This window comes from Euphorbia lathyris, chromosome 1, assembly GCF_963576675.1.
Source record: "Euphorbia lathyris chromosome 1, ddEupLath1.1, whole genome shotgun sequence".
Classification (NCBI taxonomy): Eukaryota; Viridiplantae; Streptophyta; class Magnoliopsida; order Malpighiales; family Euphorbiaceae; genus Euphorbia; species Euphorbia lathyris.
Genome location: NC_088910.1, coordinates 67,809,517 through 67,824,162, shown reverse-complemented (window position 1 = coordinate 67,824,162; position 14,646 = coordinate 67,809,517).

Genomic DNA, 14,646 nt, shown 5'->3' with positions numbered 1-14,646 from the left:
TTCGTAAAATTATGGTGCATGGGCGTGAAGAGGTATCTCTAAAAGAGATTAAAATTTCTTGTTACATTAAAAACTCGTGACCAAAGTTGATAAGAAGGCATGGAAGTTTGTGGTAGCACATGAAGCTCACAACCCCGTTTTAAGTCTCAAAAGTGAAGAAAAGAAAAGTTCAGAACAAGGAGATGCATGCCATATATGTTGACAGTAAACCATAGGGAAAGAAGAGACAGAGTTCTGACTGGATACTTAACTCTACTGGTTCCTTTCACATATGCCAATAAAGAGATATTTTCAAACTTAAACCTCAGTGAAGAAGTTGTGGTTATGGACAATAGTGACCCATGTAATATCTCGGGATTAGAAATAATGAAGATAAGGATGGTTGATAGAGTGATACGAACACTGAAGAATGTTCTGTATGTACTAGATTTTAAGGAAAAATATATTTTCAAGCACTCTAACAGAGAAAAGAAGGTGCAGTTGGTAAAAAAACTACCTAAAGATAATGTGAGGTTCTTTTGTTTTGATGACAACCAAAAAAACTGGTGAAGGGGGCAAATGACTTTTGTAAGACGACCTACTACTAATTGTAAGGCATGAAAAGGGAAGAAGTAAAGTTTGAAATTAATTGTTAATGATGAGAAGAAGAACCATTCTATTTATTTCTCAAGGCAGTGTTGAATTGATGGTCGCATTTGTATGTTATATATATATATTAGCCTTAGATTTGAGAGGTAAATGAGAGAAGAGGGAAGATGCAAGGAAGAGAAAAAATCTCTTTTATTAAGAGATTGTTATACAATGAGAGTAAAAGAAAGAAACAATATATAGTTTATAGAAATTTTTAATAAAACTCTTGAGTTTGAGGTTACATAAATTCTTTTTTTGGTATTGCTTCATAGAAGTACAATGTAAATATTAATGTTTTGGGTTTTCTTTTTGCATATCAAACTTATCTTATCACACTAACAATTCAAAGGATGTATATGTTTTAATGAAGAAGATGAGAGAGAATTTATGTTTGGAGATGATGTTCAAAAATTGTATGAAATGGGTGAAGTTATGAATGTTGACAAGAATCAATCAATATTTATTTGAGATTGTCAGCAAAATGTAACCCATATCTTGCAACTCTTTCCTTTTGGGAGTTGGAACTTAAATATTTGCAACACTTTGGAAGCTAGAAAATAGTTGCTTTCTTCCGTTTGGGAGTTACTTATTTCTTAACAGTTGAAACACTTCAAAAGCATTACCTTTGTCTATATAATTGGTTTTTGAATTTCCTTGTTTATGTGTCACAGATACAAAGCCAAATTTTCTATTTTTACTTACAATATTATTTAACTTTAATTAAAGAATAGTGCAGTGCAATTTTGATTTTGTCCATTTGTACGATCTATGTTCCTATTCTAGTGATAACTTCTACACACTTCGAATTTTCCCACATTTGTGTTGTATCTTGGAAGATGATAACCAATTACGGCTAAATCCGTCTTACAAAAAAACTGAAATTATCAGGCCTCAGATTACTCTAAAGGTTTAAGTAAATTATGTAATTTCATTTGATTTTTAGTAATTTGGGATTAATAATATTTTCTATAATGTTATCATTATTATTCCTGTTTCGTTTATCTTTTTAGGCTAATATTTTTAATAATCTTAAGACGGATCTTATAATTTTCTAAAGAGGCATACATGATTACCTTGACGAACGGAATATAATTTCGGACTTCTAAAAAAATTATATTAGCACAAATTATAAACAATGTTTGTTGTTTTTTTATTATATGTTCTGTCTCTATTTGTTTAAACAAATTATAATTTTGTGATTCTAACTTGGTTTATTTGGAATTTCTGAAAAATGGTTGGTTTATTTTATTAATGGACTTTTAACATATGTTAATTGAAGATGAGTCCGATTTTAAGGACATAGTCACTTTAGAGGCTTCATGTCCACTTGTATCAATGGCAACGTTTGTAGCCACTATGAAAGGCCAGAAAAATTCACTGGAGTGAATTTTAAGACATGGCAATAAAAAATGTTGTTTTACTTAACAATGTTAAATAAGGTTAAGTTATTGAAGAATGACCCGCATGGTATTAGATGCTTTCACCGTTTTCAATGTAAGTGACACTTGGAAGCATTCTGACTTCCTTTCCATAAGGTGAAAACGTTGACCAAGTGGAATACACAATGGTTATAAGCAGTCGGATATATTTCATAAGTGGTAAAAGACCGGACATTTATTTTACGATCAGTAGTTTAACTAGATACATGAGTAATCCAGGGAAGAACCACTAGAAAGTCATAATAATAATACTTAGGTATTTGCGCTTACACATTACATTATATGAGAGAACCTGTTGTGTTAGAAGGATTCTCTGATACAAGTTGAATATCTGATATAAAAGATTCCAAAGATATGAGTGGATACGTGTTTACTCAAATAAAAGGAGTATTGTCCTAGAAATCCTCAAGAGAAACGAGCATAGTCAGAACCATTACGAAGTTTGAGTTTGTATGGCTAAAGTTTGTGCCCGCAATTTGTATATGTTGTGGTGATCCAGCAGTGATTAACAGATCAATATCAAGTTGAAAATGCATCGAAAGGAATGAGACTAAAACTCATTACTATTTAAGGCTTTATAAAAAGAAAAACCAACCTTATTCACTAAAATTTCATCCATGGTGTACAATGTTTGCTTTATTTCACACTTTGGTGTACCACCTTCAATTTGTCTCACTAATATATATGACTTTATAGATGACCTCCCACTTTGTTGTATAGCAGGTAAAAATGACCGGTCAACGCGCCACCTAAACATTTTTCATATACTCATTAAAAAAGTGGGACCCACTTCTTATAAAATTACTAAAATACCATTCTCCCTCCTATAATTACTAATTTATCCTTATCCCCTTCATTGCAACCCATCTCTCTATCTTTCACTCTCTCTCTAACTCCTCCCTCTCTCTAACTCATCTCTCTAAAAAAAACTTTCAATATCTCTCTTAACTTCCAAAAAAAAAACCAAGTTTTAGAGTCTCAAATGACCCTCTCAACAGCACTCTTACGAAATCAAGCGGCTAATCACAAAGTTAAGCCGCGATTCCTCTCTGGAAGATTTTAACAAAATAGGATTGAGACTGATATTTAGAGATCTGACTTTCAATGTTATGATGAGAACTATTACATGAAAGAGATATTATGGAGAAGATGTGAGTGACCAGGAAGAGGCAACTCAGTTCAGATCGATAATGGAGGAGATAACGTCTTACGCGAGAGTTTCGAATCGAGGTGATTTCTTACCGATTTGAATTGGATTGACGGTGGAAGATTCAAGAAGAAGTTGAAACAAGTTGGAGAAAAGATTGGTAGATTTTTGCAGGCGTTGATTGATGAACATATATAGATATAAGAAGGGGAACATAGATAATCAAAGCCACTTAGTTTTCTATTTTTCTTCTTTTCTGTCTTGTATTGCTTCAATTTAATTAATCCACAATTTGATTAGCTTATTTTTTTTAGCAATCGGATAAAGATCAATTCTACTTCAATTTAATTATTCCATAATTTGATTTTTTTGTTTCTCTCGAATTAGCTCAAAATTAACATTTATAATGATGAGTTAAGTTGCAGTTGTATGATTGAGAGAATTCTTAGAGTGGTCTGTGAATAAAATGAAAGAATTTGTTGAGACTCTAAAACTTGTTTTTTTTTGGAAGTTAGTGAGAGATTGAAAGTTTTTTTTAGAGAGATGACTTAGAGAGAGAGGAGTTAGAGAGAGAAAGGGAAAGATAAAGAGATGGGTTCCAAGGAGGAGGATAAAGGTATTTTAGTAATTACATTAGAGAGAAATGTATTTTAGTAATTATATAAGAAGTGGGTCCCACTTTTTTAAATGAATATATGAAAAATGTTGAGGTGACGCGTTGACCAATCATTTTTACCTGCTATACACCAAAGTGAGAGGTCACCTATAAGATCGTACATATTAGTGAAACAAATTGAAGGTTGGACACCAAAGTGTGAAATTGAGCAAAGGTTGTATACCATTGATGAAATTTACCCGAGATTCCCATATCTAGGTTCAAAATGATAACCTAATTGTGTAAATCTTGTGAGGTCACTATGAGGGTTAACTGTAGTCCGTCCATATGATGTAAAATAGTGATATAAAATAGGAAAGGTTAAACTATGCATTTAATGATTCTTTGTGCATCAAAAATTTGAGAAACAAAACACCTATATGAGAGTGAAATGGGAACATAGATTGAACAGTGAGACAAAAATAAAAGTGCATTGCGTTATTCTTTAATTAAACTTAAATAATATTATAAGGAATAACGTAAGGCACTTTTATTTTTGTCCCTTTGTTCGATCTATGTTCCTATTTCAGTATTAACTTCTACGGACGATTTGAGGTTGTATTCAAGGAGGCGATAATCAATTACAGCTAAATATGTTATAAGAAAACCGATATTATTAGACCTCATATTACTTGGTCCGACTTTTAGTTCATCTAAAGGTTTAAGAAAATTATGTAATTTCATTTGATTTTTAGCAATTTCAAATGAATAATATTTTTTATGTTGTTATTATTGTTATTCCTATTTGGTTTGTTTTTTTAGCCTAATATTTTTAACAGAACATATGTCGTTTACTCTATTGTGAAATTGGATTTACAATTTGATAAAATGACGATCGTAAAATAATAAAACAGTGAGTTAAGTTTGACAATCACAAAATGATGGAACATCTGTTTGTACCAAATAGACAAGTCTAGGCGCAGCGGAAATATAAAATTTTATTTATTTTTATCTATTTCCCTTTTCCTAAGATTCTGTTAATCGTTATTTCATACAAATAAGGATTAAACAAGTGTACATTTTCTGATAATCTATCTACTGTTGCAAACAAAGTGTCCACTAACTTCTCAACCGTGTTTCACGAACAATGAAAACAATAGAAAAAAACGATTAGTAATCAACCAATGACTATCAATCTAAATTTATTGCCTCTGAAGGAATCGACACGAGATCAAATGGAGAGTAAATGAAAGGAGTAATTAGAGGAGTGGAGTTCGGAAGAATTTCTTCCCTTCAAATTTAGTTTGGCTGGGACGAATTTCTGAGGTTATGAGGTCTATTTATAGCTTCTAAATATTAACCCTAATCGCATTAGGTTAAAACTCTTAATTAGAATCCTATTCCGAATAGGTTTACTAATTAAATAAATAAATACAATTATTATCATTATCTATATCTAATATAAATAAATAATAATTCATAGATATTTATTTATGTTAGGAAATTAATTTAATCAAATATATAATCATATTAAACCTTCTAATTAATATTATCACATAATAAGTTAATTTAAGGGTTAATTACATATAGATGCCCTATGATGGGCACTCTTTTAATTCTCACATCTACTCTAGTTGTTATCTCTCAAAAGAGATAGTAACGCCCAAGGTAGTGTTTGGACGTATTATGAGACTATAGGTCCTTAGCTTGTGCAACAGCTCTATTTTTTTATTCCACTAATAAGTATTTATTTATTTTCTTGCTTAATTTTAATTACTAACTCAATTTCATTATTTTTACCTATCAATACTCATGGAGGATGCCTCCAAGGAAGAACAGCAGGAAAGATCCAATCCGACTCAGAAGAAAGTCAGAATCAGAGCCAAGATCAGAATATTGAACCCGGAATGCCCGAAGGCTTCGTGGCCGAGACTATGAGCAATATCAAAGGTGCGAACCAACAACCACCTCAGGGATCACCCCTATCCGACATGACTACAATCTTTGCAAGTATGGAGAGGCAGATGAACCAATTCCTAAATGAGTTCCTACAAACCATGAAGGATAATCATGAGGCTATGTGTAATTCGATTAAAGGTAAAAACGAAGCTATGCTTAAAGCCAACAATGAGGTTGTAGCTAATTCCAACAAAGTTCCAGCCCTTGAGGAGAAAATTGTCGACTTAACCAGAGAGATTGGCAAAATCCCAGAAAAATATGTCTAGCTCTTCTTCACAGAAGTCAACATCCCAAGGACCGGCAGACAATGGAAAAGGAACACTGGTCTCAGGTACTGGTGATAGGGATGAGCAAAATAACCGGTAACTGATAACCGAACCGAAGTTTTAGTTTGGTTCAGTTATTTTAACATTCTTGTTCGTTTCGGTTTTAATTTAGATTAGTTTGGTAATCGATTATCGGTTCGGTTATTGAAAAAAATATTAGTATAACCGATAACCGAACCGAACTTATTATATAAATATAAAAAATATAATTTTATTTTTACATATATAAATAACTTATAAAATATAAAGTCCAGCCCCTAAAAAATATACTTTTATCTATATATATATATATATATATATATATAAATTTTGGTTCATTAGTCTTAGATGCTCGAGCTTCAGCAATCTCCTTCTCCAACACCACCAGACGTTCTTCTACAGCTGCAATTTTGGCTAATCGTTGCCTATCCGCTTGCTTATCATCAACTAAAGCGTTAAACTTCTTACTATAGGCCTCAAGCTCTGCCATGTTTAATTTATCCCGGGCTGCAAAGCATAATGCCACATTTTTCTCAGTAATATATGACTGATAGCAAAACAATATGTGGTTCTTGGCGGACTTCAACAGTTCAGTATTGAATGGATGAGCACATGCATCCATCATGAGGTCAAAATCGATCATTGCTTTTTCAATATGTGCTGGAGTCCAGGAGTCAATGGGAGAGGTGACAAGCCTATTAAGGTTGGCACGAGCATCACTCAGTGAATCATCACTAGGTAAGGACGAAGCAACAACAGCAGTAGATGGTCCTTTCAAAAATGAGAAATCCAAACCGGCAAAAGGATTCTCAGCCTTAAAATTGATAGGAAGTCATATTCCAGCGTACCCCTAGTTGATCATCCTCAAAACCAAAATACAGATCTTCATCTGGGTTCTCTTCCTCTCATTGTCTCGTAAAAGCAAAGTTGTAAAAAATGTTAGGCGCTAGTCGGGCGGACAGGGCCCTCAAGGATTAATCGGGGATTAGTCGAAGATTAATCGGTGATTAATCGAATTTGTATTTTTGTATTTTTTTATTTATCAATCAACAAATTATTGTATAAATTCAATTAAAATATGTATTATACTATCTAAAAATAATAATATAAAAATTATTTAATATAGAAAAACACTTATATTTGTAACATATATCTTTAAAATTGTGCAAACATCAACATTTCAACAACAATATCATTGAAACAACTTAAAAGTGAATTATAATAATAAAGCAAAAAAATAAATTCACAATCAAAAATACTTTTGTTCATTATCGTTTAGTCGGTACCTAGGCAATGTCGAGGCGGCCTAGGCGAAGCCCAAGCGGCTGAAAATCGCCTAGGAGTCAATAAAATGCCTAGAGGGACTAATCGTTGAAAATAGGGGCAGATTTTCGATTTCGAGCGCCTAGGCGGTCCAGGTGGTCTTCGTTTCAATCCATGTGTAGAAGGCTCTGAAACAGTGGTCACCGGCTTGTCCATATCCAGCATAAGTGCCTTTCCTTTTCCCTTTTCGTTTACCTCAAGCACGTTCGGGGCTGGGAGAGTTAGATTATTGTCCTTTCCCGAGCTACCGCTCAAATTAAAAAAAAATATACATAAAGTTAAGAAAACAACAAAAAAAAACAAAAAGAGCTTACCAAGAGGTGGGATATAATGCTGAAAAATGGTCTCCCACCAAGCATCAAAGGAGGGTTGATCTGACCTAAGAAAAAGTGGTCCCTGATCATACCCCGCATCCAAAATCCCAGCGATTATGTCTTCATCACTAGCCCCACGCCACTGAGAAGAAGTGGGAAATGGAAGCGGCCTCGGAATAGATTGGAAAACGCCTAATTGGCGTGCCCAAAGACAATGTGCGTACAAAGTCAGGCCAAGGTTAGCTAATCAAGAATTTCTAGTTCGGTTCACCTTATGGTATAGCCGACGTGTAGCACAAACTGTCCTTTATCATTTAGTACCTTTATGGCGATAGCAGATAAATAAGAGAAATCCCAAGGCGGGAGACACGAGCTATCTCTTTCCCCAAAAAAAAACTTGTTATAAAAGGATGGCACTAAGGTACGGAAAAACGTCACAACTACACTAACAACCAGACTTAAAGAACTATAGCAAAGGTCTGCACCGAGATGGCTCGAGGTCCCCAGGAATGAATCAGTGGCCAAATGAGGAAAGTAGATGAAAAGCCACAGCTGCAACAACCACAAACCACCCTGAGGCTTTATGAACAACTTGTCATCAATAGTAAGAGTTGGGCGGTGGAATGTCGAGGTTAACAACATGGTGCCAAGAGCCAAACAATGTCCCGAAGTGAAAGCATTGGAAATAATCAATATCTCGGTAGTAGGTCTGAGGCCCAACGGTTCGAAGTTGTAATTGCTCAGCATCATCCACAAGAAATGCACGTGATCCTCATCATCCAACTCTGGCTTGTTCAATTTTTTCTTAATCATTTGGACATATATCATAGTCTCTTTGGATAAAGTAACCTTCACTTCGGGGAATGCATCTGTCTCAATACAACTTGGGATTTCCTCTCTAAGAATGGGCAACCCTGTCAAAGCAACCACGTCACTTAAAGTGATAGACATAGGGCATAATGGGAGAATCAACGAGTTACAAACCGACGACCAATAATTCAAAACCCCTTCAAGGACATTCACACAAGGAGTAATTTTACAACGGGTCAAATGAATAAAATCCCTAATGCCAACCCTATCCCAAACACCCGCATATCCCGGTTCTAAACGGTCTACAAGGTCATTCCATCTAGTGTAACGACGATGGAATATCGGCCCTTTCTTATTTTTAGGGAATTGATAAGTTTCCCTATAAAGGACCAATTCAGTAGCACTGCTCAAGGGATAAGGAGACAATGTAGAATTATTCATGACAACAGGGCTAATAGTAAAGACACTATCTTGAAATTGAATTGAAGACACAATCAATTAACACCTACAAATGCTATCTTCAAACACATGATCAGGAAATTGCAAAATTAATTAATTGGGAATTACCTCCTGCAAGCCAAGAGTTATGCCCAGACAAGAATTCGCGCGAATGATGTTAGAATATGAGCAATCAGCTGTGACAATCAGATACAAAATTTCAGCAATAAATCTTTCACTCAACTATGGTAATTCTAAAATTCTTATCCTAAATTCCAGTTCAGTCTGTCAATTGTTTAATAAACATGATTCTATATACGGTAGAATCAACACAAAAGAAAAATCAGCAAAGAAAAAGAAAATAGAGCTTATGTACCCATGATTGAAATATTAAGAGCTTGATTCTAAACATTTGTTGAGCTTTGAGAAAAGAAAAATGGCAGAAACAAAAGAAAGAAGCGTAAAAGAGGAAGAAGAGCTGCAGTTGACAAAAAAATTGAGAGTTTTAAGGGATTCAAAATCCTACAAAATCTTGCAGGATTCTGACCCTATTATTTTTATTAGAAAAAGAAAAATCTAATATTTAATAAAACCATTTTTTATGCATAAATTTTATTTTTTACTATTTATTTATGCACAAAAGATGAGGGGGGCAATTGTTAGCCCAATAAATAAATTTTATGGATAAATAATTACAAGGTCTCTGTGTTTTTACGTAATACCCTACTTAGTCCCTCTGTTTTTAGAAAAAATTATATAGTCATTCAGTTTTTGTTTTTGTTAACTCCTTATAATCCTTATGCTTGAGTCAATGGTCAAACTATACTAAATAAATTTTAAAATATCAAAATTACCCTTTACTATATGTTTTAATAATAAAACATCTATTTTTCCTATTTTATATTTTTTTCTCTTTTTTTATTATAGTCATAATATCTCCCCTATAAACTAATTGATTTATTAATTTTTATATAATTATAAAACTTTAATTCAATAACGTAAAATTTATGGACTAAAAAAATGAATGAAAAATATTTCAAAAATTATCAAAATATGAGTAAGACTATAATTGTAAAAAAATATGATTTTTAAAAAATCATAGAAAAATCATAATATTTAATGTTAGTTAAAAGATATTATATTAAAGAATAAAAAATAATTAAAATTTAAGAAAATAAATAATAAATTTTGTCAAGTATATTAATTTTCGGTGCATATATGGTTCAAAAACTTCATTAAAACTATCTAGATTAAATTTGACATTAAATATACATATAACTAGGGGCAATTTTGAAATTTCATTTACATAAACAAATGGAAGCACTAAATAATTGATTAAGATAAAACTTAAGGACCTTATAATAATATGAATGACTTACTAGTGTGTTAAGTAAAAATATAAGTACCTTATAATTATTTAGACAAATTTTATTTATCTATGTAAATAATAACTTATATTTAATTTTAGAGTAAAGTTTCAATTAAATAAATAAAATAAAAATTAAAAGAATAAAAAAAATAAAAAAAATTAATTAATTTCGTGTAGGTCTCGATGATACCTACACCCGTCTCGCCGAGACCTACCCTTGGAACTTAGTTCCAAGATTTTGTTCGGCCCACCCGACTTCTCCAACGTGCACCGAACTGCACCACAAGCTAACCCACGAAACTTAAACCCCTTACTCACACCCATACTTATCCCCACACTATCTCTAACCACAAATTAGTTGGGTGATGTGGCATGGAAGTTGTGGAAGTTAGGAAGAGGTTATTAATGGTTAGTGGAAATTATAGAGGTTATACACTTGTCAATTTGTGGTGAAAATTTGACAGAAAAATAAGGAGTAGTGGGTTGATTAATTACCTCAAATGTTATCACAAAATATTATAAATAGAGCTTTAATCCTTCATTAAAACTCACTCATTCAACATATCAAAACCCCATTCCTAAAGGTCTCTTCTAATGCTCTTTTCTTGAGTTCTTAGTTCTTAGCTTTGTTCTTTTAAGTTCTTAGTTCTAATTCCTTTTTTCTAGATTGTTTTAGCTTCAATTCAAGTTTTTAATATCTCATTTTCAAGTTCTTTCTATTTAATTTAGCATTCCTAAATCTAAAGTTCTCAATTTCTTAGTTACAATTGCATTCTAAATTATGTTTTCCAGCTCTTGTTATAATTCAACCAATTATTTTCCAAGTCTGATTTCGTCTATTTAAAGTCTGTTTTTGTCTTCGATCCCTTCTAAACATTTGTTTCTGACTTCCTGAAGTTAAATATAGCATTTTATTTTGCCCAATTCCGTGTCTAGAAACTCCATTTACAAGCTGATCTTTGCATCCCAAATCTTTTTAGACATTCTGTTTCCAGCTTTTAACATAATCTGCCCAATGATTTTCCAAGCCCGTTTTAGACAAGTTAAAGTCCATTTTAGCCTCTGATCCCTTCAAAGCATTTGTTCTTGACTTCCTGAAGTTAAATTTAGCCTTTTACTTTGTTTGATTCCGTGTTTGTAAACACTCATATGACCCCTCCAAAGTCAATGTAAAATCTGCCCCATACTTGCCTACTATAAATCATAAATTTGCTAGATCAATTTTGCGCTTGCCAACCGATCACGGTGCTCCGAGGACCTCAAGCTGACACCAAATTCGACGTCTAGCCGAGATAGCTATTGTGGCTCTGAGTTTGTCGTTGAATTTCAATTTATTGTTATTGCATTTCAATTCCTGTGTATTGATTTGTTTTTCCCCAATTCAATTGATTTACCTATATGTTTAGTATAGAAACATTTCAATTGTAATCAATCCCATTTTCTTTCACTTTGAACATATGTACTCGAATCCACATTTATATCAATAAATACCCATTTTTTTCTAAATCTCGTGTCAATTTTGCACTTTTATTTCCTTTATTTTACCCGTCTTCAATTTACTCGCATTAGCTTAAATAAAATTAACTTATCTAGCAAAGATTTTATAACGGCGCTAAAGACCTAAGAGGCACTTTTTCAAATTTTGCATCCCTCACCAATCGCTTCGTTTAGGTTTCAAGTTTTGGCGCGCAATTTCATAAACTTCACCAATTTTAATTGAGAAATATATAATATCTCTGGCACGCCCACGCCCTAACCACACGTGATAATGTTGAAAATTAGCATATTCACAAAATATTACTAAACAATAATATTAGAAAAGTATTAATTGTAAGAGTTTATATCATAATAAATTGATGTTGCTTCTAGTTCAACATAGATTGTAATCTTTTGTATCGTAGATATAATATTGAATTTGGCCTTCAATAAAAAAAGATATAATATTGAATTTTAATTGTAGTTTAATTTAGTTTTTGGTTTTTCATTATTATTTTAAAGAATTCGAGTTAGAAAACAATATGAAAATGTATATATTAAAATTAATAAAAGGTACAAATCGTTAACTTTTGTAAAAATAAATAAATGATTCACCTTTAATTAAAATTCTATAAAAAAATTTAACCAATTTTTATTTTTAAAATTAGTTTAATTTAATTTGAATTATCAATATATATATATATATATATATTAAATTGAAATATACATAATATAAAATATATAACACAAAAGAACTTAGGCTAATTATTCAATACCATTAAAATATAAAATATATCATACTAAAGAGAGAAAAAATATTTATACAATGCAGATTCATTTAGACTATTATAAACTACTTAAAAAAATTAAGTAAACAATTATAATATTTATAATGAAAACTCACTACTATATTATTTTTCAATGTAGTAACTTACAAAATTTATGAAGTGAAATGTTGTATGAAGCGAAATATTATTCGAATCATTATTCTCCATTTTTCTAATAAAATAAAATATTGACTACTTATTACTCTACTTTATAATCTAATTAATAAAAAATATTATTTTTAATACATTACTACACATACATTAAATTTGTTGTTAACTATTTTTTTTATTTGAAGATTTTTAAAATAGTATTTTTTTTTCTAAATTTAAATTATTTTAAAACACAAATTTATTATCATTGTATACAAAAGATGTATTTTTTTAAAAAAATATTAATTTTTTGTACAAAATGTTAAGCGGAAATTATAAAATTTGGTCAAATGGGAGACCCATTTATTTATTTATTTAGACCAATTACCCAACCTATTACATATCTATATTATTTATTTGTGACTTTTCCATATATATATATATATATATATATATATATAACACTTAGAAATTACTTACTCTTTCTTCTTTCTCTCTTCCGTTTGATTCGCATTTTTTCACAATTTGCGAAGCCTGCAAAGATAATAATACTTAAGAACATGAAATTTACTTCGCATTTTTCGCAGAATGACTTTTTCTTCGCAGTTTTCACAAAAATGCGAAAAAATGCGAAGTGGTATATAACATTCAAATCATAACAACAAGAGTGCAACAATAACTCTAACATTAAAATCATAACATTATCAAAATTTACAACACGATTGCAACAATAATTATAACATTAAAATCATAACATTATCAAAATTTATAAAAAGATTGCAACAATAATTCAAACCCTAAACCCCAGAAATTTGCTTCCAGAATAGAATGATTAGCAAAATGTTTTGAATGCACACTCTCTCCCTAGTGTGCTTCCTAGGACATTTGGATGAGAGTGCTTCGAGAACATTTTGCTAAGAAGTTCAGAAGCAAAAAGAAGTTCAGAAATAGAAGGAACTAGAACACTGGAGTGCTTACAGGCTTTACAAAAGCAATAAAAATCGGCGACGTCATTACAGAATCAATGGCGTTTGAGATGATAATAGTAATTTTTCTTTTCTTTTTAGAAGCAAGAAAAATCGGCAGGTTCACCATCTTCATCTCATCCCAATCACCCCTCATTGTGATTGATGTTTTTGTATTCAAGATAAACGGACCACTGTGATTGATGCTTTTGTATTCAACCTTCACAAAAATTAAGTAATTTTAGGAAAATAATGAAAGAAACACTTCACACAGAGAGAGAGAGAGAGTCTGTAATGCAAAAGACACTTGAAAATGATGATTTTTACTTTGCAAAATGAGTTTGCATCACATTTTGTGAAGTCTGCAAAACAAACTTCACCCGAAAAAGGATGATTTTGCTTCACAGAAAGCGATTATACGAATCCCGCGAAGAGAAAAACAAGCTGGAAAATGATGATTTTGCTTCGCAGGCTTCGCAGAATCACTTTCTGTGAAGCAAAATCATCATTTTCCAGGTATTTTCTGTTCGCATACTTTGCAAAATGTGATGAAAACTCATTTTGCAAAGTATAATTTCTCGAAAAAGATGAAGATGAAACGGTAAATACCTGCCTTATTTCCGCCTTTTGCCATTGAAATCGGCAATAAATAATAAACGCAGAAGAACGTCGAATAACCATGCATTCAATTCATACAAGAAGAAAGAAACCAAGAGACGAACATAAAACAGGAAGATGACTATCCATCCTTCACAAAAACAGAGAGACAAAGAGAGGAAAAAGAGACAGGATGATGGAGAAAATGGAGGTGATTCGCAAAATATAAAGGAAAGGGGAAGATGAACCGATACATAGGAAGTGAGAGATAGAAGGTTGAAACCAATAGAAAAGAAGAGGGAAGATGAAAGGTTTGGGACATTTTGGGAAAGTCACAAATAAATAGTCTAAATAGGTAATGA